At 39.1% G+C, this 27,907-nt stretch overlaps 1 long non-coding RNA gene and 1 pseudogene across 2 annotated transcripts; one reads left to right on the top strand and one right to left on the bottom strand.

Moving 5' to 3' along the window:
* On the top strand, positions 1-27,907 carry LOC144301250 (uncharacterized). Of its 2 annotated transcripts, none has more exons than XR_013368063.1 (6): positions 1-898; positions 2,445-2,503; positions 18,119-18,204; positions 18,653-18,737; positions 26,772-26,924; positions 27,154-27,907. It is a non-coding gene; the product is annotated as an uncharacterized LOC144301250 (long non-coding RNA). The 2 variants fall into 2 exon arrangements; XR_013368062.1 differs by having other exon boundaries at positions 26,161-26,924.
* Positions 16,103-16,474, bottom strand: LOC144300732 (small ribosomal subunit protein eS25 pseudogene; annotated as a pseudogene).

Here is a 27,907-nt window from a genome sequence, read left to right as displayed (position 1 = left end):
CTTCTACTTTGGATTTCCTGCTCCTGGATCCTTTGTGTTTCTCTTTCTTGGTTTCTTTTGATCTTGGAGAAGCCCCTGCTCTAATAGTCTCATGGAAAAGATTGTTCTTAAGATATTCCCTTTGTCTTCCATTTTCCAAAATGTCGTGATAATATGCCTTTGTATGGATCCATTTTCATTCAGTATCAAGGCCTTGGAGGACTCTTTCAATCTAGAAATGCTTGTCCTTCCATTCTGAGAATTTTTAAAAATTATTTCCTCCCTTTTCATCCCCCTCTTTCTGTCTCAGCTCCAGAATTGATCCTCCATTTTTAAAAAAAACTTTCTCTTTTATTTTCCATGTCTTTTTCTTTTGCTTGGTTTTCTAGGAGGTTTCCTCAATTTCATCTTACAAACCTTGTATTGAGTTTTTAAGATCTGCTATCATACTTTAATTGGCAAAAGTTCTTTTGGATTTTCCTTTTTATTGCATCTTATCTTGTTCCATGGATGGAATGGTTTCTTTTTTACCTTTGAGATTATTAATGATAGTTTGAGGGAATATTTTTCTTCTCACTGCATAGTCTCTTGTCCTCTGAGTTTTTTGTTCCTGTTTTCTTGTTTTGGCAAATCTGTTTCTGCAGATAACTGATGACCCTTGGCTGTCTATTCATGTATCTAGTAAGGCACCAAAAAGACAATCAGAGGCTCTGAGCATGTGATAGGGCACATTCGAAGCAAGCAGATCTTTGTGTTCCTGACTAGACTGTTTCTTTGTGTCATTCCAATACTATATCATAATTTTTTTTTCTGTAGGCTGTCAGAATCTGCAAAGAAGCTTCTCTCAGTCTCCTGCTTGAATATTTCAGCCTGGCTGCCAGCATTTTAGAAGCTGAAAGAAGAGAAGAGACTGAGGAATGTAAGCTTCAGTGTATATTCTACTTAACCGTCACTTTTAAAATATAATACTTTGTAGTTTCTGTCTCCTAGTTAGATCTGGACTGATACAGCACTCTGCCCTTAGAAGGATCTGGTGTTCCCCAGTCAAGAGATTCTTGATTACAATCCTACCAATGAATAAAGCTCCAGTGTTTTGCCTGGAGTCTGGGGAATCTCGTCACAACAGAACAATTACCCTGACCTTAGCCATACCTTTACATCATTCCTTGCCCACTCCCCAATTCCAAAGGTAGCTGGTACCACCAAATCTTGACTCATTTTGGATTCTTCAGTGTAAATCACATTGCTTCTTGGGTATCCCCACTGCCTGCTTAAGCTTTAGCTTTCTGGGTTCTACTAAGGCAGTTAATCCCTCAACTGCCTGTTTTCCAGTTTCCAAAGTCTTGTCATGATCCTTTTTCCCATTTTGACCTTCTGGGATTATGCCTTAGAAAAAAAAATCCCCTTCCTGTTGATTTACTAGGGTTTGGAAAGGGAGCAAAGGCATGTGTTCAAAACTTCTTCCTTGTCTTGAAACTCTGCTGCAGCTTCTCAGAACCTATTTATTGGGTGCCTCATATAGATTAGGTACTTTTTAAACACTTGGGATACATCAATGAACAAAACAGAATATCCCTGAACTTGTGGAATTTGTATTCTACTGTGTGTGTGGAGGGAGAGATAATAAAAATTAAACCTAAATATATATATTACATAATAGGTATTATATAGGTAAACTAAAATGTGCAGGAAGCAATGGAGAATTAAAAGTAATGGACAGGGGAACAGACTGAAGAATTTAGAGTGATCAAGGTAGGTGGCACTGAGAAAGTATAATTTGAGCAAAGGCTTAAGGGAATTACAGTCATAAATATGTATATTCCTTTTTTTAAAATTTTTATTTATTTATGATAGTCACAGAGAGAGAGAGAGAGGCAGAGACAGAGGGAGAAGCAGGCTCCATGCACCGGGAGCCCGACGTGGGATTCGATCCCAGGTCTCCAGGATCGCGCCCTGGGCCAAAGGCAGGCGCCAAACTGCTGCGCCACCCAGGGATCCCCTAAATATGTATATTCCTAATAGGATGTGTTTCTACATATTTTCCACAAGTTTTACCCTCTCTTTATTCTTAGGCTGAAGGTAGACCGATGTCTTCTCTTTATTTTGCACCCTCACTGCACCTGGCATATAATTTTGCAAAGGATGTAACATCACTGTCTTCCTAAGTGCCTGGAGAGACATTTGAACCTAGGGGCTGACTTGCCATATTCCTTTAGTTAAGACACTATCGAAATCTCAGTATCTTCATTGTATGTGGAATAATAATAAACTGCTGGATCTCCTTCTCTTCCTGGAAGCTAGTATCTGCAAGCTTCTAAGATTAGTAAAGGAAACATACAATGAAAATAGAGGTATTATAATAACATTTTATTTTATTTTATTATATAATAACATTTTAAGTGATGAATAAATGACAGCCCACGTTTTTTGTTTGTTTGTTTGTTTGTTTGTTTTTCTTTTGGCAGGGAGAAAATATTCAACTTATCCTGGACATTAGATTAGATTTACGTCAGGGTACATTGAGGTAAGTTTGACCTTACCATTCCCATTCACCCATCCTCAAGCCTCAACCCACTTTTTTACAGGATGACTTCACAATCAAATGGCCAAGTAATGTTCTTCTGTTAAGAGTCACAATACAAGGAAATCTTAAGTGAATATTTACATGCCTGGCACTATGCTGGTGCTGTTGATACTCATATGCCTGATGAGACATAAGTTATTAGCCCTATTTTCTTTTCTCTTCTTTTATTTTTTTTTTAAGTAGGCTCCATACCCAGCATGGAGCCCAACTTGGGGCTTGAACTCACAACCCTGAGATCGAGACCTGAGCTGAGATCAGGAGTCGGGCACTTAACTAAGCCACCTACACACCCCCAAGTCCTATTTTCGAATAAGGACTTTGAATCTCAGGAGATAAAATAACTTGTCTAAAGTCACACTGCTAATAAGTGGCATAACCAGAAATCAACTCATGTCAGTGATTTCTGAGCACAAGCCCTTTTTGCACACGACATTGTCTTCTTAGGACAGACTCCCAGAATTGCATTTTAGAACATTTTATGATTCATCAAATGCAGATACTAAATTGAAGAATTTTTGAAATGTGAGCAAACTAAGCTTACAAAAATAAACCAAATGCTACTTTATTTAGTAGGTGTTTTAATATGGGTTCTCCAGAGAAAGAACCAATGGAATATCCATCTTTCTCCTCTCTCTCTCTCTCTCTCTCTCTCTCTCTCAATAGATAGATTTACTATAAGGAATTGGCTCACATGATTATGGAGGCTGAATAGTCAAGATCTACAAAAGTCAAGACCTGCAGTAAAGAAACTAGAGACCCAGGAGAGCTGATGGTATACTTCCAGAGTCCAAAGAAGGGAAGACCCATGTCCCAGCTTGAAGACAGTCAGGAAAAAAAAAAAGACTTCTTTCTTACTCAGCCTTCTATTCTATTCAGGCTTTCAGCAGATTGGATGGAGGCCCACCCACACTGGAGAGAGCATTCTTTCTTACTCAGTGTACTGAGTCGAATGTTAATCTCACTCAAAAAAATCTTCACAGAGACATCCAGAATAATGTTTAACCATATATCTGGGTGCCCTGTGACCCAACCAAGTTGACACAAAATTAGCTATCACAGTAGGTAATAAATTTAGAAAATTTGTTTCTCTAAGATAAACTATGGGAAAAGAAATAGACATGGTTTTTTTAATACATGGTGTAAATACTTTATTTGTTGCATTGATGTATCTGTTGAATATTGTGTGTTCTTTACATACATTTTTAAATGGTTTGGAAAAATTCATTGGCAAAAGCATAAATATCTCTTCAGAGCATGTGGGATGAGGTTGGGGGGCTGAGGGTAATCCTGATTTCTTCCCGTCATTTTGAGTGCTGTCAAAATAGTATTTTCAACTCCAATGATTTTCATTTTACCCTCTAATACACTAAAACAAATAATATAATTTCAACTTAGAGCCTCCAAGTCCAGGTTCCTTACATTCCTCATTTTCAAATCAATTTAATTAAATTTGTCTTTCCTATTGGTCTAACATGCAAGTGCTACATGAATTATGAATATACAAAATCTGCCCCAATAGAGTCAAGGCCCTTATAAAAACTCCCTGGATTACATCTCCTTCCCTACCTTCCTGAATTTAATATTCATTCTTCCCAAGCATTAAAAAGAATGCTGTTTTACAGTATTTTAATCTTTACATAAAAGACAACATAGCAATTCTCCTGCAGCCTTGGGTTCTTTTTCTCCATTCAATACTAAATTTATCATATTCACCCATATTGATATACCTGTAATAATTCACTATATGTAACTGATATTAATATAATACAACTAATGTTATTCATTACTGATCTATAGTTAACTATCTATAGTTATCCATTCTCCTCCTGATGGACATTGATTTGATTCCAACTTTTAGCAATGAACATTCTATATCTGTCTCATTGTGTAAATGAGCAAAAGTTTCTCTAGAATTAGAATTTCTGGGTCACAAAATATGAGCATCTTTCATTTTATTAGATGTTGATAAATTGGTTCCCCCAAAATGGTTGTACCAATGTATAGCCTCAGCAGCAGCACAGAAGAGTTTCCACTGCTCCACTTAACTCACCAACACTTGATAGTGTTGGACCCATTTTCCAACTTAACTTTTGTAGCTTTAACTCCCACTGCTCTCCTTCATGCATCTTTGATTTCAGCCAAATTGTAGCATTCACTCACTCACTCACTCACTCACTCACTCACTGTTCATATCCCTGAATGTATTCTGTAATTTATTTCCCTTCTCCCTCCAATAATTACTGAGTAGGTATCCTGTGTCAGAAACCCTGCTAAATGATAGGAAAACAAACGTGAAAAGACATGGTTCCTGCCCTAAGGAACTTTACAGTTTCCTGGAGACTTGTAAACAACAATTAGAATATAATTGTCACAATGAAAGTTGGTACAAATTACAGTATGCAATAAGGCAGAATGAGCACACAAATCTACCTTTGTTTGGGGCAGGGGAGGGAAGAGGGACAGAGAGATAGAGGAGAAGGGGGAGGAGATAGTTTGGCCACGTTTTTACCAAGGCCTATGTCTTCCCAGAAGATCTCATCCGGTACCTGGCCAGCTCAAAAGTCAGCTCCCTACAAAATGTCCCAAACATTACATCGTCTTGCAGTGTAGATATTTGTATATGTATTGCTTATCTCCTCTGCTACATTATAAACTCATTCGCAGATGTTATTGACCTCTTAGGAATCTATGTATCTCCCATACAGACTAGACTATTGCTGACACACACTGTGTATTCAGTAAATGCTTGCTGAGTGAAAGACTGAAACAAAGGAGTAGAGGCTACATCATTTGGCTCCCATTTGCACAGATACTTGACCCTTCAAACATTTTAGGTAATTGCTAAATCAGACTACTTATTGCTATTGTCAAAGGAAGACTTCAAAACAACCAAACAAACAAATTCTTTTTAAGGTCATCTGCCCTATTCCATGGTGCAAAAAACATGTTATGTAACATTATACAATCTGGCCAACCAAGAGGGCTTTCTCTAGTCTTCTGTTTCTTGCTTCCTTAATAAACTCTACATTCTCCTTTCAAAAGATTTTGCCAACACTAATTCATTACCACTGTACCCATCAGCAGAATGAAAAATATTTGCATATCTCTTTGGTATAGCAAGGGAAAAGAGGTCAGAAGCAATTCAGGACTTGGAAGCTATTGGCTTTTATATTCTCTGTATTAGGAGTCTCCTTCTTTCTTTTCCAAACTGCGCCCCCACTTTGAAATAGAGAATTTGACTGTGCTCCAGGATTTTGTGAGAAATATATCCTGGCTATTATCCAACAGATCTGTATGAAATATTTCTCCCCAGAGCTTTTATACATGTCTTCTTAATGATACTATCTGTATAGATAAACCAGAAAGCTATGAAAACATAGGTGAAAATATTTGTGAATAGGTGTAAAATTATATAGTCCTCTATGTTAAAAACCAACCAGCAGAGCAATGTACAGAATTGTCTTATCACAGTATATTATACACCTGAAACTAACACATTGTATGTTAATTATACTGTAATGAAATTTAAAAACAACAACAACAACAACAACAAAAACTAACCTGCAACCTTCTGAGATTTTAGGTTGGCAGAGTGACCCCAAAGAGCAAACATCAAAGTTCCTTAGATTCTTTTGCCACCTGAGCCACGCTTGTCACTTGGACATATCTGTGGAAGCCAGGTTTGGAATCAAAATCTACTATCAGGTCTACATTTATTTATTTATTTATTTATTTATTTATTTATTTATTTATGATAGTCACAGAGAGAGAGAGAGAGAGGCAGAGACACAGGCAGAGGGAGAAGCAGGCTCCATGCACCGAGAGCCCAATGTGGGATTCGATCCCAGGTCTCCAGGATCGTGCCCTGGGCCAAAGGCAGGCGCTAAACTGCTGCGCCACCCAGGGATCCCCAGGTCTACCTTTATAAAGAATTGCAATGGGAAATCTTTCATTAAGGAAGATAAAAGGCAAGTGCTTGCATATCATAGTAAGAATCTTTAGATTTCCTTCATGAGGGAAATGCCTTTTGAATCTTGTCTTAGGAGACAAGATAGGAGATTCGGGGGGCGGGGGGAGGATTCTTTTCATGAAGACATTTTCAATAACAATCACAATACTTTTTATTTTCTTAAAACATTTTATAGAAAAGGCTATTTTTGCAATGATTTAGTTACCACAAGAATCAGGAAGAAACATACAGGAATCCACTGGTTTCACTCTGGTAATGGAGGACCAGTATACACGATCTATGAAAGTTTCCAAACTTCAAGATGAGTATAATCTTTCTTTTTCTTTTTTTTATGGTGAAAAAATTTATATTTAGATTTATCACCAGCTGGACTCAGTTTAGATGGTCCCAATTTTGTTGGCAACATCCAAAGCATCATAGTCAGGAGCCAGTCGAACATATGCTTTCTTCTCTCCATCAGGCCTGATCAAGGTGTTGATCTTGGCCACATCAATGTCATAAGGCTTCTTCACAGCCTGTTTGATCTGGTGCTTATTGGCCTTGACATCCACAATGAACACAAGCGTGTTGTTGTCTTCTGTTTTCTTCATGGCTGACTCAGTAGTCAGGGGGAACTTGATGATGGCATAGTGATCAAGCTTGTTTCTCCTGGGGGCACTCTTTCAAGGATAGTTGGGCTGCCTTCGGAGACGCAGGGTCTTGGGTCGTCGGAATGTAGGTGACGTGTGGATCTTCTTTTTTTTTCTTTTTGGTGACTGTGCATGCCTTTCAGCACCGCTTTCTTAGCTTTCAAAGCCTTTGCTTTGGCTTCCGCTTTGGGAAGGGCAGGGGCTTCCTTCTTCGCCTTCGGCACCATCTTCGTGAAAGGCGAGTATAATCTTTCTATCGTTACTAGACTTATATGAAGAAAGTGAACCTCTTCATAGTTATCCAATAAGGGACCTTATAAGGATGTAGTGTGGGATAAAGAGGATGGTGAGTCTCTTCAGCCGGGTATGGGCTCTGATTCAGTGGTAATAGGCTGGTGCTGGCCAAAGGTAGATGACTGCTTGGGGCAGGAATGAATGGAAACTGCCTCTGCTCCTTCTGTCACTACTTCTTACTTTCCATCTTTTTTTTTTTTTTTTTAATGTATTCATGAAAGAAACAGAGAGAGGCAGAGACATAGAGTGAGAAGCAGGCTCCTCACAGGGAGCCCAATGTGAGACTTGATGCCAGGACCCCGGGATCACTGACCTGAGCCAAAAGCATATGCTCAACCCCTGAGCCACCCAGGTGCCCCTCTTCCTTTCCATTTTGTGAGCATATGCTTCTCTGTTCGTGATCAGTATATTTATCCCACTCCACCTTTTGTCTGGAAAAAATAGACACCAGCCCCTCAGACCCCTGACTTTAACACTGAAGAGTTTACTTTCAATTATCTCTGGCTTTGGAAATCTATACTTCTTTCTCCTCAGCCTGGTAATTAAATGAGTGACTCAATAAAAGTAAAAGGAATAGGTCAGGCTTTTTTTGATTCCAGTAAAGGGTATACTTTCTTATCTTTTGTATTCACCAGGCAAAGCCAATAAATTGTTAAAAATCCTGTATTTGTAATCCTGTGAGGCTACAACTGACTTAAGCCCAGATTAAGATAAAGTGTCAAATTCAACCTCAGACAGACTAGGCTATGCCAGAATTTTGACACTAACATAGAAAAGTAGAACGCTTCTCTGGTTCAGCTAAGCACCCCTGCTCCCAAACTCTCAACAAAATTAAAATTCTAGAATCTTAGAACTGGATGGGACCTTTGTCCTTGTGATTACCCTTCAGTCTTGGTACCCATGAGTCTTGCCTCCAAAAATGTCCCTTTATGTGAAGTGGGACTCTGGTGAACCAGAGTTTTTTGTCTGTTAACCTCTTTGTAATCAGAGAAAACACAACTAACTGGCTGAGATTGTTGTCAGTACATGGGTGTGGCTGGAAAAAAATACCCTCTGTGACCAATAGTTCTTTCTTCACTGTACTCTGCTTTCATACTGTTTCTCATGAATAAAACATATTCACATGACATTTTGTACTTTTCTTTCCTGATTCAGTCGATGCAGATAGCCACTTCCTCCTGGGCTGTACGAGAGAGGTATCAGCTCTGTGTAGCTAGAGATTAAGTAAAAGATGTATGAAAAAGCTACAGAATTTACTTAAGACCGCATGATGGGATCCACTTAGAAATGAGGTGAAAAGTCAAAAGTCCTGGACTCTGGTTGATAAGTTGGTCTGCTTTCTTCCCTACAAAAAGCTCATTCACTTTCCAGGACAAAAGAAATCCCTTCCTCTTCCTTTTAAGTTAAAAAATATCATTACTTATTGATGCCTGTTCCAATGGCAGGCACTGGGTACACAGCATATACAATACAGTTCCTGCTTTCACAGAGCTCAAGGTCTCACAGAGCTCAAGATAGGAAGCAAAGACTAACCACCTTAAATGTATCATAGTGTTAGGAGAGAAAAAAGAGCATCACGAGAGACAATAAGAGAAGAAAGGACAGAAGGAAAGAAGGAAGGAAAGGAGAGAGAGAACCAGAGCCATTTCAAACCTAAACTTTTTACAAAAATACAAACTTGTGGGTTAGTTTGAAAACAAGAGCCTTCATATTTGATCCTATTAAGGTGAACATGATATTTGTTGTTTTATAAGGTACATCATTTGGAAGGTCACATACAACAGGATCAGTGAAGTTCAATCTGAATAAAGTCAAGACAGAGACGTGCTCCTCCTAAAATGTCAAGAGAGAGTCGTGGCTCATCTAACCAGGTCATGCCACCTCCAGTCACTGACCTCTCTGTTCTCTAGAGTGGTTGCTTGGCACGTACTGTTTTTTCCCATAGCTGAATTATTCCTCTGCCAACTTGGCTTATGAAATGTTTACAAGCAGTTTAAAATATTGTGTTGAAAGGCACAGATAGGTTCAGAGGGCTTTTAAATCACACTTTCCTAATTTCTTTTCTTTTCTTTCTTTCTTTTTTAAATGAATAGGTAGAAACAAAGGTTACTGGGAGGATTTTTAATAGGTTCACCTCTAACATTTGCAGAGTAACCTGTGAGAGAATAAACAAAGGTCCATCTACTGTGTTTAAATATTGAAAATGTATAAATCAAGCTAACAAACTTAAATAAAATCGGATAAAGAGATATTTTTTCCTTTTATCTTTACATGTGCCTTTATCCTCTAGAAGGCTGGATTTCGGTTTGAAGTTCCATATGAGGAAGTGATGGTATGGAAAGAGCTGCCCCCAGGCCCCAACCTCTGGCGCCTTTCTTTCCCTACCCCCAACCTGTCCCTGCCCCATTCAGGTGAACCCTGTAACTCACCTAATTCTGTTCCAGTCATACAACCTTCAAACAGCCATCTGTGAGGTCTGGCAATGTGTGCACAGGTGGTGCGGTCCACTCTGAGAGGGAAGACATGGGCAAGTGGCCCATGCAGGCTCCAGAAGTGGGTTTAGGGCTATCTGGACAAGAAATGCTAGGGTTCTAGGTCCCCAGAGCTTAGTCTAGAAGAAGGTGAACATAGATCCATAGTGGACACATCCTCTCAGTCCCATGGATGCCTCCACATGTTGATAAAAGTATCAAATGCCACTCTCCCCCGCAAATCTGGGACTCAGGATGGGGATTCCTCTTGTCTGGGTCCAAGTACACACCAACTTTCAAATATTTCATTTACTTTTATTAAAGTAATAAAGTTTATTTTCATTTAAATAATACATGTACATCAAGCAGATCAAATAATAGACTCGTTTATAATGGAAACCAACTCTCTCTCTCTTCTCTGCAGCCACTCTTCAGAGGCAACTGCTTTGAACCACCAGCAATTCTAGCACTTCCCTCAAGATTGTCAGATTACATTTTCACCTCTACTTATTAAGTTATCAACTGTAGGCATTCTTGTTTTTACATAAATAATCTTAAAACTCCACAAAAGTTGCAAATACATCACAAAGAACTTTTTTTTTTCTGAACCACTTGAAAATAAGTTGCCAGTATGATACCCCATTGCCCCTGGATTTTTTTTTTTTTTTTTGTATTTCTAACAAGCAAAGGCATTCTTCAATATAACCACATTACAATGATCAGAAATCATGCATTGCATATAGTTATCATGTCTCTATAGTTTCCTTCAATCTAGAATAGTCTTTGGATTTTCATGATCTTAACTCTTTTGAAGATTAGAGGTCACCTTTATTTTGGAATATCCTTCAGTTTGGGTTTGTCTAATATTTCTTCATGATTAGATTCAGGCTGTGTGTCTGGTTAGAGTAACACATGAATGCACATGAATGCATATGTGCACATTCAAGTGGCACATTATTTAGATTCATCTCATTATAAAGGATATTAATTTTGTTCATGCTATTAAGGTGATGAAGGAAGGGTAATATTTAATAATTATTCTGTGGAGAAATACTTTGAGACTATTTCAATATCCCATTCCTCAGCAAATGAACACCCTCCTAACCATACTTGAGGTCCAACATCCAGTGTCATGTGGCCCTTGCATGGATACCCCCTTACCTCCTTAGACTCCAGCTCCCCACTTCAGACACCACTGACTCTCCCTTCCCCTAAACACTCCCACCATGAAGACATCTATCTTGCTTTCCTAATGGCTTTTGGATTGAAATGTTCATGAAAGGAAAGAAGGGAAGGAAAGGGAATACAAAGAAAGGAAAAAGGACGAGAAAAGTAGAGGAGGAAAAAGAGAAACAGCAATTCTGATTTATTCTCATTATGGAGAATATGGGAATAATCCGAATTAATGTTAATTCAACATTAGAAAACTCTTCTTTTGCATCTGAAAATAAGTTTGCCTCTTACACTAACCTTTAATTATTCTTCTTTTGTCTCATTGGCAAGATTAACTCATACTGTGATACTCATTTAAGTGGAAAAACTGAGAAAGAGATATGTCTAGGTCATATGGCAAATGATTTGCTGAGCTAGAATAAAAAATTTGTGGGCCAAGTATATCACCATCTCACCTCCATTATTTCACCTGCCTAATTCCTGCCTTTTGTTTAGAAAGTATAGTTAGAGTTAATGGCTATACACTGTGTCTTGAGGGCTACTTCAAGGTCCCAAATGTCTCCTGGAAAAAAGTGTTCCCCATTGATCTGTAATATCTCCATTCTCCTTTTCTATCACATTTTGTCACACATTTTGGGAAGTTAAAAAAAATTGGGATATAGCCTTCAGGTAGTCTTTATTTAAATGTACATTTATTGCTTAAAAGACAGCAAGCTTTAAAGAAAGAATCCTTTACATACTGTATTTGTGGTTTATGTAACAAGTTCAGTCAACAAATGCCTATTGAATATACCTCTTGGGCCAGGTACCGAAATGGATCTGGCGATAAATGAGACAGACATGGTCCTTGTCCTCATGGAACATCATAGTACAAATATGATGAATGTCACAAAACCAGAAACCACAGGGACTTTGGAGAGGGCACAATGTGAAGAGCTAATCTGGATAAACTTTCTGGCAACCTGAAGAAAACAGGAACTATTTAAATGAAACGTTAGTGGGAGAAGGGACAGCAGAATGCTCTATGCAAAGTGAAAGAAATGTGTTAATGGTCAAAAAGAGTAGAGAGCAAGGAGGAAGCTTGGCCAGAGATAAGGTAAATTTATAAGGAAGGAAGGAGTAGGCATAGAGGGCCTTGGTAAGACATATAGACTATTCCATTGAAGGGCTTTAAACAGGGAAAGACATGAAGATTTGCATGTTCAAAAGACCACTGTGGATATAGTGTAGTGAGTAGATTCTGGGCATAAGGATATACACAAGAAACCTGTTCAGAAGCTATTTCAGTAGCCTAAGAAAGACAGTTTAGTGGTGGTGGCACAGAGAAAGGAAGGCAAACTGAAGAGATATTTAGTAGTTCGAACTGGTAGGATAGATAGAATTGATGGGTGATACAATGTTTAAGGAAGGAAGAGTCAAAGATGACTCTTTGTCTTTCCCATGGTGGTGTTCATAATGATTATGACTAGTTATTTGTGCAATTGTTTATTTAATATCTGCCTTCCTCACTGGATTAGAAGCAACCCAAGGACAGGGACCAATCATACTGAATGTCTTATTCCCTTGTATGCATGGTCTACATAGTATGTGGCACATAACCGTATTTAAAAGCTATTTATTTGTTAAATTATATTTTTACTTATGAGCAAATGGGTTTCTGGTGGTATCATTCACTGAGTTAGGGACATGGAGGACGAAGAAGTTTAGAGAATGAGCTTTGGCTCTGCCGAGTTTCAGGCACCTGTAAAACATTCAAGGAGAACTGTCCTCTAAGCATTTGGAAATAGAAGTCTAAACCTCAGGAGGGAGAGACGGGCTGGACATATATAGGAGTCATGAGCGTAGGGAAAGCAGTCAAAGCCAGAGTATAGGAGATAGCCTAGTTAGCAAGTTTGGAATAAGAAAAGAGACCAGAGGAGAACACTGTGGACAGTAATATTTAAGGGCTCTGCAGAGGAGGAGCAGCCAACAAAGGAGATTGAGGAATAGCCAGAGTGTTCTGGTGCCTGGAGGTAGGAGGGAATTCAGAAGAAAATGGAGTCTGAGGGTTAGGGGAAGAACATCTAAGAAAGAAGGAAGAGTCAAGAGTCTCTGATGCCTCTGAGAACTCAAACACGGGAGGCACTTGGTAACCAGCTTTAGTAGAGTGGTAGACAAAAGCCAGAGTGATTTAAGTGGAAATGGGGTGGGGGGGGAATGGATTTAGCCAACACAACCAGAGCCATAATACATTTATCTGATTAGTTGTCATCTTTCAAAAACAATTATGCTCCAGAGAGGATAAAATGAAGAACCTGAATTTTTAAGAAAGGAGTGTGGAACATGAGTGGACTCAGGTCCCTGATGAGGCAATCACATGGTGGTTCAGGGGAACAAGGAGGTCTCCAGAGTGAGTGCCTACAAGTGGGAGGGGAATGGGATAGATAACAAATTTCATCATTTTGCCTGAGGTCAGCCCTAATCCTCACCTTCAAAGAATGTCAAGGGATTTACTGTCAGGACTTGGTTAGCCAATGGAACTCCACCTCTCACAGAGATTTCACTAAGGCCCTCACTCAAATAGCAAGATAAAGTTCTATTGAGAAACTTTAGGACATTTCTCTAAGCTTTTCAACTTCTTTTCTGCAAAGAAGCTATCTAATGGAGAGCATGAAACATTTTAAAAACAGCAACAGCAAAATCTCTTTTAGCTGAGAAACTGAAGTTAAAATTTGGCTAACTTCTGGCCCAGGGATTTGATTTGTTGTGTATCATCATTCTTGCCCTTTATCTAGTTATAAGGATGTTAACAGGACTAATAAAACCATTTGTGTGAAATGCTTAAAACAAAGTCAATGATAGAAATACAAGGTGACATTTCCTTTCCTAAGGGCTTATAAATTAAATATTAACCTAAAGTGTCATTTATTACTAGAGGGTTATACATTCGGTCCAATTGCTAACTAGAAAAATGGAAAGATAAATGACATTCTGCCTCCAATTTTGAAATTTCTAGGATTATAAGGTCATGAAAAGTTGGCATGAAAAACAGCTTTCCAATCCTTAAGTACAGAAAACCAGACCCTTGGACAGCCCTGGTGGCTCAGCGGTTTGGCACTGCCTTCGGCCCCGGGTGTGATCCTGGGGACCCGAGATCGAGTCCCACATCGGGCTCCCTGCGTGGAGCCTGCTTCTCCCTCTGCCTTGTGTCTCTGTCTCTGTCTGTCTGTCTCTCTCTCTCTCTCTGTGTGTCTCTCATGAGTAAATAAATAAAATATTAAAAAGAAAAAAAAGAAAAAACCAGACCCTCACCACAGCCCTGATCTCGGCAGACCCCAAGTGACCTTGAATCCTAATGCACTTTAGTTGGGAGAGTGTGCAGTCCACCGACTGCCTGAGCCAGCTCTCAGTTCTCTGCTCCCTAAAGGCCATCTCTTCCCAGCTTAAGGGGTCAGGAAGAGTCTCCTCTTCCCTGTGTTCTCCACATCCAGTTGTTTTGCCACCTTGTAATCTCTCCTACCATAGAACTTCTTGTTCGGAAGAGGTTTAAATTGATATGAATAGAATTTGAGTGCAGAGGGGCGCCTGAGTGGCTCAGTTGGTTAAGCGGCCAACTCTTGATTTCAGCTCAGGTCATGATCTCAGAGTCATGGGATCTGCTGGTGTCGGGGGTCTGTGCTCAGTGTGGAGTCTGCTGGAGAGTCTCTCCCTCTCCCTCTGCTCCTCCCCCCACTCTCTCACATAGTTACTCACACACACACACACACACACACACACACACAAATAAATAAATCCTAAAAAAAAAAAAAAGAAGAAGAAAAAGAAAAGAAATCTGAGTGCAGAAAGTTCAGGAAGTCAAATTTCTAACGAAAGCAACATATCTATGGCATATATAAGACATTAATAGGAGTGCTAATTCAGAAATTAGGCAAAATTGGGAATAAAGAAGTTATAGGAAAGCTGTCCTTTCAATGTACTTTGGTAATGGCAAATGTGTTTTTGTGTGTATGTGTTTCTTCCCAAGCTCTGTCCCCAGGGCTCACTAGTGATAATGAGGATTAAGGGGCTTAGAAGCAAACTCCAAAATACCCAAGGTGGGAGTTTCAAAAAGACAAGTCTACATTTCCTTTTATTTTCACCTCTCTCTTTTTCTCCAGTTAAGTGTTTCTAGATACCATAAACTCCTTTCTATTATTGCTTCCATCTCTCATTACAATTTAGAAAAGGGCCCTTAATTAAGTCTGTCCCTAATATTCATTCATTTGACAAAGACTTGAGTTTCTTTTGTTTTACACCATTGTGCCAAGGGCTGCAGCTACAATTGTGAATTATAATTGATCCTCAACTTTAAGGAACTTATGGTATAAATCCAATCAAGTGACTTTTCGAAAAGAAATTCGAAGATTTCTGGTAACCTAAAGCATTTTCTAGAATATAAAGGTGATAATACCTGGATCTATTTTTGTAGCTATGTACATCTTCTGATTTTGTATTAATGAAACCATAACTCCAAGTCTAAATACACCTGTGTATTCAAATAACCTTACACTGTTTACACTGTTAAATTTTAAACCGGTCCTTAAGTAGAGGGCTTTTGCAATTCGTTCATTCTTGGATTCGTTTCTGAGGTATTTCTTAATACACTTACACTGACGCACTTATCAGAAGATTTAAGCATACCACCAATTTTGAGAGTCAAGGGCAGATCTGTTAATAAGCACAGGATTTGGTGTCCATGAATGTTCTCTTTTCCCTAGTTCCTTTTTTATTTTTATTTTTTTAATTTTTATTTATTTATGATAGTCACAGAGAGAGAGAGAGAGAGGCAGAGACACAGGCAGAGGGAGAAGCAGGCTCCATGCACCGGGAGCCCGACGTGGGATTCGATCCCGGGTCTCCAGGATCGCGCCCTGGGCCAAAGGCAGGCGCTAAACCGCTGCACCACCCAGGGATCCCCCTAGTTCCTTTTTAAAAACAAAATAAAGTTTTCTTTTTCAAAATGTGCAGTTGGTATGGGATCTGTTCATGCCTCTTCACCAGGAGCTAGGATATCTCCAGGTTTGGTGTTTCTGACATAAATGACTGGAAGTCTGTGCTTTGAAACCAGTTTAAGAAGTCCTTTTACTAAAGAGCTTCTGAAGGGCTGCCGTGGCTGGGGGACCATGAATCTCCCATCTCTGAGACAACAGCCAGGCTTATAAGCTTAGAGTTGGGAACTTCCTTGCAAAATTTGTCATATGTCGCTTTGTCAAACAAGAACTTTGCTTTTAGACCATTTCTTTTTGGCCTTCCCCCCGGATTTGTTCACTAGGTCTTTGTCTTTCTTGGCTGACTTTCTGGCATCTCTCTTCTTCTTGGGCTGCATGGTGAAGAGAGAGCAGCTGCTACCCCCCATGGCCTCACTAAGATGCTGGAGGGAAAAGGACTCTTCTCTCTAGTTGGGATGGCTTTGTTTGTCTTGAGAGATGTGTTGAATTATAATATAGAATTCCCATTTAACAAACAGCTTTGCAGAGCTGAGTTGTGATGTCTTCTACTTTGTTAACTAATTTGACTATCTGAAAAGTGTTTTTACAATTTAACATCTGGCTACTTACTTCTCCCATGCTGGCTGTTTAAAACTGAGAAACAAAGTGAGACAAAAGTTTACAATGTCATACCATGACAATTTGACAATATTTATCTTTTCCTTTCATTTTCTCATTATGAACTCAGTAATTAATCTGTAATCTTCCTACCACCAGTCTTAGTGATGCTGAGTAGATGAAGAAAGAATTTGAAATCAAGTTATCTTCTGTGGAATAAACATTGCAATTTCATTTCATTCTTTAATCCTTCAAACATTTATCTAAGGCCTTCTCAGGGACAGGTACTGTTGTTCGAGATGTTGAGAATACATAAGTGAACAAAACAGACAAAATTCTCTGCCCCTAAGGAGCTACCATGTTAGTGGAGCTTGCATTCATTTAACCAAAACTCCTAAATAACCAATTTTGAGACTGGACTCTGCACTTTTAGGAGCAAGGGAATCAAATGACAGGAATCACAAATCGTTTGAATGGTGAAGTCAAAGGGCCACTGGATTTGCAATCAAGTGACATTGATTGTAGTCTAGTTGTACTAATCCTCTTTGCTATTTTCTGGGTCTTAGCTTTCTCATTTCTTAAATAATGGCATCGAATTTCATGATCTCAAAAGTCTCCTCTGGATTGAATAGTCTATTATTTTGCAACAGGTAACATGGATTTACTTACATAAGGTGAATGGACATACAGTGATTTGCACAGCTCATAGAGATTTATTTTTTTCAAGTATAGCAATATCCGGGAGTCATCTTAAACTTTTATTCCTTCTGTAGCTACAATTCAGTATAGAATTATAAATTATGTTCAGAGTAATGATCCTGAGGTATTGCAGGATGCTGAATCAGTAAGAGAAGATTTAATTATGTTCATTAGACTACTTATTAAAGCAAGAAAATACCCTGAGGCAATTTAGAGATATTTCAAACAAAAAGTGTCTTTTCATCAACCCATAGTTAATCAGAAACCCAATTACCCTGTATTCTGTATTCTAAGATTTTACTGGTTTTAGACTTATTTATTTTTCTTTACAACTGTGACCAAATCACTGATTCAGATCTCAGTCATTTCACATTTATACCACTAAAATCAATGGATCACTCTTCCCTCAAACAATATAAAAAGCTACCAAAATAATCACTTCAGAGACAGAAAAAAAACAAGAAATAGATATGAATAAAGTAATAAAATTCTGAGTTTTGCTTTAGAACACTCCAGATGTACTCTATAAGGTATACATGCAATTAAAAAGCAAGGAAAAAAAAAAAGAAATAAAGCAACAATTTTCCAAGTATGCTGATATTTTGATAAATCTTAATGCTTTCTAAATTCCAAATATCTATTAAGTATTAAAATAGAATAAGGTTCTCTGGAAAATGTAATTCATCGGTGAGAGTGTCAGCAAGACTACTTGTCATTTGAGGCTGTCTGTTTTTCTTTTCTTTTCTTTTTTTAAGCTTTATGCCCAACATTGGGCTTGAACTCAAGACCCTAAGATCCAGAATTATTTGCTGTACTGACTGACCCAGCCAAGTGCCCCAAGGTATTTCTCTTTCATTCGCTATATTTAAGAAGCTAAAGCAAAAGCAGAAATCTTTCAAATCTTAGTGGACACTAACCTAGCTCAACTGTTTTTTGTTTTTGTTTTTAAGATTTTATTTATTTGAAAGAGAGAGAGAGCACTAGCAGGGAGAGGGGCAGAGGGACAAGAAGACTCCCCACTGATGGGGAGCCAGATGACCCGGGGCTCCATCCCAGGACCCTGAGATCATGACCTGAGCTGAAATCAAGAGTTGGCCCCTTAACCAACTGAGCCACCCAGGCGCCCTAAACCGGCTCAACTTTACAAAATAATAAAGCAAGATTAAAATGATTTTGGTATTCAATATTTGATTGTAACATTCAGGAAGAATTTTAAATGTGGCCTATTAAATCTGCAGACTCATCCATCAATCTGAACCCATCCTGGAAATTACAACTTTCTTTTACAGGATATTCCTTGTACCGTTCCACGTGGTCTTCAACTGGTGAGGAAGTCTTACTTCTCCCTATACTGACCATGAACATCTTCTCATGGTATGTATAGTATAGTATAAATTACTATCATTTATAATCGCATTTTCACTTAAAAAAAATCAACAACTAGACTCTAATTTCCTCTTTATTTCCATTTTTCTTTTCCTCAACTACTTCCTTTCACTGTCCAGTTAAGTCAGTCTTTTAGAAACATTACTTTTCTCTTTCTCTCTTTCTCCTTTACTTCTTGCTCTGTCAACACACCTTTCCTCATCATCCAACCTAAACATTTATATTGAGCAAGTAGAGCACGTCTAACAATGTGTGAAGCGAGAATTTGAGGGATATCAGAGATCTAGGCTTTGAGCTTGCAGTCAAAGGCTTACATTCTAGGTAGGAAGACAGCAAACTGTCAGAGCAAACAAAACTATGAGGAAACCATTACACTAAGCCATGCTATCCTGGCTACCAGGATAACTTTAGAAACCCTTGGTTGAGAAAACCTAGAGGCTGAAGACTCAGTCATAGAGAAACAAAGTCATGCCACCATCTACCAGGAAATCTTATGCAAATCTGCAGAGATCTGAAGACTTCTAGAGTTACCTCTGAACTCTGTAGCCTATGTACAGCTATTAGAAAACAAGCAGGTAATGCAATCAGGTAGACTGGTGGATTTATATAAACTTTAGCACATCTTTTTCTAATGGTATTAATGTAGCTAGATGTCACTAAACATGACTAAGCCTTGGAAAAACATGTCTGAGTATAAGTATCAGAAAAATGTGAGTGTATGTGTGTGAAAGAAAGAGACAGACAGAAAGAGACTTAGCCTGGTAAGAATCAGTCAAAAGATGCATGATCAGTGATCCAACCTGTTCCACCAATATAAACCCATGTGTCATTGGGTGGAAATATCACCTAACAAGAGGCTTGATCTATTAATGCCTGACTTATATGTACCATTTTAAAATATAACTACGAGACATATCTTATATCAGGTACTACCCCACATATACATGTTCTTATATATTTTTAAAATATTTTATTTATTTGAGAGAGAGAGAAAGAGAAAGAGCACAAGTAGGGGGAGGGGCAGAGGGAGAAGCAGGTTCTCCTCTGAGCAGGGAGCCTGACATGGGGCTCCATCCCAGGACCCTGGGGTCATGACCTGAGTGGAAGACAGATGCTCAACCGACTAAACCGCTCAGGCACCCAGACACGTTCTTATAAAGTCACACATTGACTTGGGGATTACCATAGTCTCATCCCTACCAAGACTGTCATTGAGGTTGACTTTTAACCTCAGCAGAAGGCCTGTGCATGCCTGTGCACTGAGTGTCTCCCAAGTTTATTCTAGTTTCACAGCATGGAGGGTTTTGATTTCTGATCTGGCAAGGATGTTCCACTCCATGCCTTCTAGGGGATGTTTACTGAGATCCACCCACAGGTGAGGGAAAGAAACTTCCTCACCTAAAAACATAAGGAAGTGGTGCACTCTGCAGGACAAAGTGGCAATTGCAGCCCTAGCGATTTTTTTTTTTTTTTTTTTTTTTTTTACGACAGCGACCTGCACTTTTTGTAGCACTAGATTATTTTTCTCCACCATGTGGCGCTGCTGTTCTCAGTGTCACTTTCCAGCTAGTTTAGGGTAGAAAAATCCGGGGACAGGGAAGAGAAAGTACAGGGTGGGGGCACAAGGGATTAGGAAGTGGGAGAGGTTAAGAAAGGAAGCCAGTTCTTTCTGCCAGACAGAACTTCCCTAGCACCTCAAATAAGATCCATTGCAGTAAAGAAAGTCATTCCCTAACCCGAGTATCTCATTTTGGATCATTTAATTCAATAGTTCTCAAAGCTGGCTGCCCAACAGAATCACCAGGGGGAACACTTTAAAAGATTCCAATTCCCAGATTCAATCCTACCCAGAGAAACTCTGACTCATAAATTTGAGGAAGGGTCCAGTCATCTGTCTTTAAAAAGCTCTCCTGAAGATCAGTGGTGGTTCGTCTACACAAAATTTGGAAGGGAAAAAATAGTCTAAGAGGAATCAGTTCTTGCAGGACTCTGCAAATAGCACTTCTATTTTTCAGTTCAATAACAGCAAATGGTGAGAATCTATTCCATGCCAGTGATTTCTCTAAGAAATAAGAGCACTGTTTAATGAGTAAACTCATCTGTATCTTTTAGACGCTTACTAAGCAGACCTCTGTTTGGCATTTTCTCTTGCCCAATTTTGGCAAAAACTCTGACTCCGCAGATTCATAGTTCCCTAGCACCAACCCCCCACTGTCTTCCTTTTATGTACCAATCATCCCAGTTAGGGAACAGGGGCGATCTGGCTATTTTTGGCATCATTCAGAACTGAGTTTGATTCCTCATTTAACAAGTCATCAATGATGGGACATTTAAAAAGGTAATCTAACCTTTCTGAACCTTTATTTATAATAGGAGGTGGTCATACCTGCCTCTGACATCTGTTATAAAATTCCAATGAGATTAAAGTCCTTAGCAACCTGCCTGGTACATGGCATTTAATAAATATAATTTATTAATAGTAGCAGTAACCTGCCACCTTGATCTCTAGAACTTGTCTTAAGCACCTGTGTCATCTAATGACTCTCCATATTCATGGTTTTTCCACATCCCAAAGCGCTGTTTTAAAGAGAACTGCTGGCCTTGTCTCTAAGAACCTGTGAAGAAAGTCCAGTAGGGAAAGTGTGCTTCCCACCCCAGAACTGGCACAGGTAGACACAATAACTATATTCATCTATCCTAATTCCTTTTCTTTCTTCTTTCTTTCTTTCTTTCTTTCTTTCTTTCTTTCTTTCTTTCTTTCTTTCTTTCTTCCTTCCTTCCTTCCTTCCTTCCTTCCTTCCTTTCTTCCTTTCTTCCTTTCTTCCTAAGATTTTACTCATTTAGGGCAGCCCCAGTGGCTTAGAGGTTTAGCGCCACCTTCAGCCCAGGGTGTGATCCTGGAGACCCAGGATCAAGTCCCATGTCAGGCTCCCAGCATGGAGCCTGCTTCTCTCTCTCTCTCTCTCTCTAATAAATAAATAAATAATATTTTTTTAAAAAAAGATTTTACTCATTTATTTGACAGAGAGAGAGCAAGCACAAGCAGAGGGAGTGGCAGAGGGAAAGGGAGAAGCAGGCTCCCTAAAGAGCAGGGAGCCCAACGTGGGGCTCAATTCCAGGACCCCAGGATCACAACCTGAGCCAAAGACAGATGCTCAACCGACTGAGCCACCCAGGTGCCCCTCTAATTCCCTTCCCCCCCCCTTCTCTCTAGCTGTTAGAATGATATAGATGGAACTTACCTGAGCATGAGTTTTCAGACTTTGGTGAGCAATAGGATAATCAGGAGCATATATAAAAAGTGCAGTTTCCTAGGCTACTCGGCAGGATCCTGATGTGGAGCACAGGGGTCTTCACTTTAACCCCTAGCTCACATGACAAGATATATACATATATATATCCCTTCGGGAGTGGGGCCTTAGCGCTTCCTCTGCAGAATACAGGTCTCAGGGAGGATGGACTGTGGTGGAAATCAGTCCCAAGATGCTAACACACCTCTGAGTTGGTATTGCCCCTTGGGTCCAGGTACAATCATTAGAATTGCCTGGAGCAAGTTTAAATATACACATCTTGTCAGAAAGCTGCTGGGCTACATTGCTTTGTATCTAGCAGCATCCAGGCCTGAGGCTGTGGCCACTTGACACCAGGAGCCATTTAGTGCTGGTTTGGATCTTGAGCAGAGAAGCAAGTCCTCAGGGAGCGGGGTTTGGGAACTGATACTGAGTGCCTGCAGCATCTACTCTGTCTTCACCATTTAGAACTTGTAACTAAAATATTTAAATAAACTGATTTTAAATGCAAATTAAGGACAAATATTCTCAAAAGGAAAAATAATCACAAATCAAATCACATGGTGTGCCTTAAATGTAAACAATGTTTATATCAATTATATCTCAATAAAACAGGTGGGGGGCCTAAGAATTACTTAGTCCCACTACAAATTGAAAAGCTCTCAGAGACCATGGAGATCACACACATGTTTGAAGAGGCAGAGTGTAGGGTAAAAAGGTGTGATGCTGACCCAACAGAATTGGAAAGTACGAGTTTCTTTCTTTTTAGAAATTAAATTATAATGCACTAACTGAAATAATTTTCTAGATAGAGAAAATCTGTCTTGAAGCACAGAAAAGTGAAAGGACTTGCTCAATGATACTTGAGTGGTGGTAGTGTTGGGCCCAGAGCCTCACTCTGTGATTACTCTGGTCGCCATGCATATTATTTCACAAGTGGACTCAATAGCCTCCTTCTTCTTTGGCCCACTAAAGCTCATACCCAGTTAGAGAAAAAAAAAAATAGCATTGAGGAAGTCCAGCTCAGAGGATTACTCTAGCCTAGACTATTCGACCAAACAGAATTTTCTTAGAGAAAAGCAGTAAAAGCTCATGGAGGGGGCATTCACCCTGGGGCCCTGAGCGCCCAGCTTTGTCAAACTACAGACAGGTACTATCAATTACTTTGTGATAGATCTTAACACTCCTTAAATGTTTATTTTCAAGGCAACCAAAAGCAGTTTGTATCCTTCCTGAGAGAACTATCCACCTGGTAATGGTGATCAATAACAAAACGATCAGACTCTATTAGTTCTTAAAGATGTCTCCAACATATCATTAAGTGGAAAAACCAAATTGCAATAAAAATGTAGACTGTAGGGCATCCCTGGGTGGCTCAGCGGTTTAGCACCTGCCTTTGGCCCAGGGTGTGATCCTGGAGACCCAGGATTGAGTCCCACATCGGGCTCCCTGCATGGAGCCTGCTTCTCCCTCTGCCTGTGTCTCTGCCTTTCTCTCTCTGTATCTCTCATGAGTAAATAAATAAAATATTTTTTAAAAATGTAGACTGTAAAGCAGTGGGGGGAAATACATATAAACATATGGTGAAGGGAGAGAAAAATGTTTGGAAGGATATATACCTCGTAACAGTAAATACCTCCAGAGAATGGGACTGGGGGAGAGCATTCTTTTTATTTTATATATCTCTAAATTTAAAAAAAAATAATTGGAATGTCTCATTTTGTACATCTTCTCAAAAATCAAATATAGATATTAGATAAGTAGCAGTGATGACAACATAGTTATTTAATCTCGCTAAATCCCCACATAAAAACTGAGAGCAACAGAAGGCAAAACCAAAATCCATGGACTACATTTTGCAAAGCTAGGTGACAAGGTACCTCCATGAAAGCCAAGCAGGGGAGAGCAAATTAACAATAGTCACAATATTTGCATAATTTCAGCATCTGTGTGAGAAAGCACCAAGACATCTGATAGACACCCCAAAATGGAAAACCCCAAAATAGCCAAGAGGAAAGGGAGGTGAGTCAATTTGAGAACAGGAGATTAAATTGAGAATTTGGCCTAATCCTATTAGTGGATGAGTGCATGGGACCCAAAGTAAAATCTGAAGTTGTTAGAGCAATCTAACTGACCAACCAGGTTTCCATTCCAAGACATGGCCACACACTTAGAAAAACTTCTGAGGGTAGAATAAAATTTAAGCAAGACTAGGATAACAGACTCAAGGAAGGGAAGGTCCAGACCAACTGGGGGAGGGAATGATGTCAGGAAGCTGCAGTCAGCAAGCCACCATACTTTTAAACTATACTTGTATCTCCTAAAATTTTAGGAAATCAAACAGCACATAAAAATAAACAAGAGAGGGGCACCTGGGTCGTTCAGTTGGTTAGGCATCTGACTCTTGATTTCAGCTCAGGTCATGGTCTCCGGTCTCATGGTTATGAGATTGAGCCCCCATCGGGCTCCTTGCTCAGCATGGAGTCTGCTTGAGATTCTCTCTTCCTCTGCCCTTCCCCCAGCTCAAATGCCCCATGCACACATTCTATTTCTAAAAATAAATAAATCAACCTTTAAAAAAATTAATAACAGGAAAGTATCAAGGTTAAATCTAATAAAAGAAGGTATTCTTTTGGAAAGGAAAGGAAAGGAAAGGAAAGGAAAGGAAAGGAAAGGAAAGGAAAGGAAAATAAGAAGCAGAATAACATTTCTACAGATAATGTAAGTACACCAGAAAGACTACAACTGTTAAACTCCACTTCAAAACAAAAGAAAACCATTTAAAAATAATATAAGACATAAAAGAATAATAGAAACCAAAAACAGAAAAACTCAGAAATAAAGTGATAAAACCCGTGGAAGAATTAGAAATAAAAGAAAAATTCCACAATGATTAAACAACCAGGAACATCACAGCAAAAAATACCACCGATGATGCCTTAATATAAAGAAAAGTTGAAAAGGAGGGAAATTAACCCCCCCCCAAAAAAAAATCAGGGCATCTGATTGGGTGGTTCGGTCAGTTAAGTGCCTGACTCTTGATCTCAGCTCAGGTCTTGATCTCAGGGTCAGGAGTTCAAGCCAGCACTGGGTTTCATGCTGGGTATGGAACCTACTTTTAAAATTTAATTAATTAAAAAAAAAGAAATAAACATAAAAGAGAAAGTGACACATACCAAAGGTAAAATAAGAACATTCAATGTAGGGATAATGAGATAACCACACTCTTATAATTGGGAGAGACTCCAAGTATATTGGGAGCATAAATGTTTAGAAATTCTTAACGTTTTAGCTTAAACTAAAAAAGAGTAAATGTTTGTTTAATGTTATTGAAGTTGTTTCACTAATTAGAATGCAAACCCCCTTTTCTAGAGAAGGTATCCTTCAGCTAATTATAAAAATGAACACTCAGGTCTGAAGAGTAAAATGGGTCAGGATCTCTTCCATCCAGATTATATGGGTCCTTATGCAATGTGGGGAGCCCTCTTTAAGAAAAAAAGTACAAAAAAGCCTTCTCTTCTGCAAATTTTACAAAAACATGGCAGTTGAACTGGGCTCTAACTTAGCATGGGAAGCTCTAATTTAGCATGGGAAGTCCACCTCTGCCCATGCCTACTTCTAATACCAGAATAGGATGTCATCTAGCTTTTTTGAATGATTTTTTTTCAAAAATACTTTATTTTTCCAGAGCAGTTTTAGGTTCACAGCAAAATTACAAGCAAAATACAGAAATTTTCCATATACCCCTGTCCCCACACATGCGCAGCTCCTCCCATTATCAACATCTCCCAGCAGAGTGGTACATTTGTTACAATCAAGAACCTACACTGACACATCAAAATCACCTGAAGTCCATAGTTTACATTAGGGTTTATTCTAGGTGCTGAATAGTCTATGGATTTGCACAAACATATAATGATACGTGTTTATCATTATGGCATTGTGCAGAGTAGTTTCACCGGCCCCCCAATCTCTGTGCTCCACCTGTTCATCCCTCCCCTCCTTCCCACCAACCTCTAGCAATCACGTATACTCGTCTCCATAGTTTTGCCTTTTACAGCATTTCCTTTATTTCCTTTTTTATTTTTTAAAAGATTTATTTATTTATTTATTCATGATAGACACAGAGCGAGAAAGAGAGAGGCAGAGACACAGGCTCCATGCCGGGAGCCCGACGCGGGACTCGATCCCAGGACTCGATCCCAGGACTCCAGGACCGCGCCCTGGGCTAAAGGCAGGCGCCAAACCTCTGAGCCACCCAGGGATCCCCCTACAGCATGTCCTTTAGCAGATTGCTGTTGCTGACACAGAATAGCTTGCCTTTATTTTAAACTTTATCTTATTTTCATTTTTTTATTGTAGTAAAAAATATATAACACAATATTTACTATCTTAACTTTAAAAAAAAAGATTTATTAATTTGAGATAGAGAGAGAGAGCATACTCACAAGAGAGCACAAGTAGAGTGGGGGGGGGGACAAAGGGAGAGGGAGAAGCAGGCTCACTACTGAGCAGGGAGCCTGATACACAGCTCATTCCCAGGACCCTGGGATCATGACCTGAGCCAAAGGCAGACACTCCACCAACTTGAGCCACCCAGATGCCCCCATCTTAACTATTTTTAAGGATATAGCTTAGTAGTGTTAAGTACATTCACATTTTTGTGAAATAGATCTATTCTCTTTCCTCTTGCCCCAAACTATCTCCTTTTTTGTACTCTTTCTCTTAACAGCATCCTCATCATTCAGATGCAAAAATCTCAGAACCAATGAACAATCTCTGACAACTTCTAGTCCGCTTACTCCAATCAGTTCCACCTGTAAATTCAGTTGATTGAGTCAGCCTCCAAGATGTTTCTCATCTCATCAGTCTCTTCCTTTCCAAGGTAATAATTGCAAGGGTTTTATAAGTGATTCTCCTATCTTTAGGATCTCTCCCCAGAAACATTTTTTTTACCCAAATGAACATTTTTATAAAAGTTTTTAGTCATATTATTCCTCTGTTCAAAAAAGCAAAACAAAACAAAACTTCAGTGACTCCCCCTACAAAATAAAATGTTGTCCTTAGCCTATCATACCAGGTTCTGCATAATGTATCACAACTTATCTTTTTAGCTTCATATCCAATAAGCATGGTGTGATTTCAGGCAACTGGCAAGAGGAAAAGAGCCATTTTAAATGTACAAAACAGACAATACATCTCCACTGAGATCATTCCATAACACTACTGTGACACCGATTTTATCAGTGCTTTCATTTCAAAGAAGGCCTTTCCTATCCCCAAACAATGTAAGAGTACATACCATTGTGAAATCACAGGCAATAAAAGTAAAATGTTCATATACGTCTTGCATGTCTGCATTATTTTTCTTTTGGAAATAATAGAAATACAACTCCTTTGGAAAAATCATGGAACCAAAGTACTGAGAAAAAGTCTTCTGATCTGTCCGTTTCTCTTTATGTCCGCTGGACCATCCTTGGTCAAACCCCATCATCTCTCACCTGGACTACCACAGTAGCCTCCTAAATTGTTCTCTCTGCTTCTATTCTACACCCCTTGAGTCCATTTTTCACACAACAACCAGAATACATTTTCCTTCAATATAAGCCATACATGATACTTCCCTGACTTCCCATTGCCCTTCAAATAAAATCCAATCACTTTGAAAGCCCTTTCTGATTTAGTTTTTTCTACCTCTATGACCTCATCTCAAACTATTCTGCCCTTTTTGCTTACTATGGTTCAACCATACAGGTCTTCCTTGTGCTCTGTACACCTGCCTAACCTGTTCCTAACTCTTTCACTGGAATGCTCTTCCCTGATTTATGCCAGATGGCCCCTTCTTATCTTTCAGATCTCATTTCATAA

This window comes from Canis aureus, chromosome 29 (genome assembly GCF_053574225.1).
Source record: "Canis aureus isolate CA01 chromosome 29, VMU_Caureus_v.1.0, whole genome shotgun sequence".
Taxonomy (NCBI): Eukaryota; Metazoa; Chordata; class Mammalia; order Carnivora; family Canidae; genus Canis; species Canis aureus.
Note: the sequence above shows the minus strand (reverse complement) of the source record. Positions and strands in the feature narration are given on the sequence as shown.